The 1,509-nt window shown below is 38.1% G+C and overlaps 1 pseudogene; it reads left to right on the forward strand.

Annotated features, from left to right (window-relative positions):
* The first annotated feature begins 207 nt into the window (after positions 1-207).
* LOC102887478 lies at positions 208-770 on the forward strand (annotated as a pseudogene).
* The last annotated feature ends 739 nt before the right edge of the window (positions 771-1,509 follow it).

A 1,509-nucleotide genomic window follows, 5' to 3' on the forward strand; every position in this document is an offset into this window, starting at 1 on the left:
TCTCTGTTTCTTCTTCTCACTCTTTTGCTTCCCTCTTGTACTTATAAGGATAATTATAATGACCTTGAGCTCACCTGGATAATCCAGGATGAGCTCTTTATCTCAATATCAGTCGATTAGCAACCTTAATTCCCCTTTGCTAGACGCAGTCTCAGACTCAGAGCAGCACAGGGCCTGCTGCCAGGGTATACTGGTTGCTCTGCATTCATGGTTTCTCCTAGCAAGGCAGTAGTTGTTTCTGAGAACAGAGGCAGGGATGTGGCTACCCATGGCTGGTATAACTGGTTGAAGAAAGGGCTGGAGCAGATACTTGGTATCCAGTGTTTGGTTTAAAACATTCCTGACCCAATTACAACTAGAAAAAGTATCTGGCAGCCCTTCATGGAGACAGAACTGCACTGTGAAGAGAGGACTATCATCATAGGTTACAGTTCTGGGGCTATTGCAGCTATGAGGGATGCAGAAACACATCGAGTATATGCTATTTTGTTAGTGCATACACATCAGACTTGGAGGATGAAAATGAGCATACGAGTGGATACTTCAACCACTTTTGGCAGTGGGAAAGGATCAAAGCCAACTGCCCTCACATTGTGCAGTTTGGCTCCACTGATGACCCTTTCCTTCCCTGGAAGGAACAACAAGTGGCCAATAGGATGGAAGTCACCTTGTATAGATTCACTGACCATGGCCACTTTCCAACCATAGAGTTTCCTGAAGTGATTAACGTGGTAAAGTCTATGCTGAAAGTACCAGCACAGACAGAATGATTTCTGCTATTTTGCATACCAATATGGTGGAACAATTATCAGATTATTAGTAAATAAGCTATTATCAGATGATTACTGGACACATAAAACATCAAATTAACCCCCCTCCCTCAAAAAAAAAAAAAAAGACAAAGAAAACATAGCACATGCTCAGGAGAATTTATATAAGATAATTGCAGCATTGTTTGATAGTTAAAAATTAAAACTAATCTAAATATCTATCATCAGGAACAAGGATAAATTGTGATCCATTGATACAATAGATTATTACACAATAGTTAAAGATAATGAACTAGAGGCTACAGGTGTCAACATGAACATTTCTCAATAACAAAATGTTGCAGGAAGCTGTCTATTCTGTGGTACCATTTTTATAAAGTTTAAAAACCAGAAGACAACCATATTTTATTTATGGACGCACTGCCTGAGGTATAAATAATCCTCACTTAAACTACAATATTTTTAGATTCACCTTTTATCTTTCACTGTTGTGTTTATGCCTACTCTTAAACACCATAACCTTCTATAGCAGGGGTTAGTAAATTATGGCACTCTGGACAGTCCACTTTTTTTAGTGAATAAAGTTTTATTGAAAATATAGGTTACATACATTTTTGTAAATAAAATTTTATTGGGCTAGAGCCATACCAATTTCTTTATTATCTCTGGCTGCCTTCATGCTACAATGTCAGAGCTGAATAGTTGTGACAGAGAGTGAATGGCTCTTAAGTCTAAAGTA

The sequence above is a fragment of the Pteropus alecto genome, unplaced genomic scaffold, assembly GCF_000325575.1.
Source record: "Pteropus alecto unplaced genomic scaffold, ASM32557v1 scaffold239, whole genome shotgun sequence".
Lineage (NCBI taxonomy): Eukaryota > Metazoa > Chordata > Mammalia > Chiroptera > Pteropodidae > Pteropus > Pteropus alecto.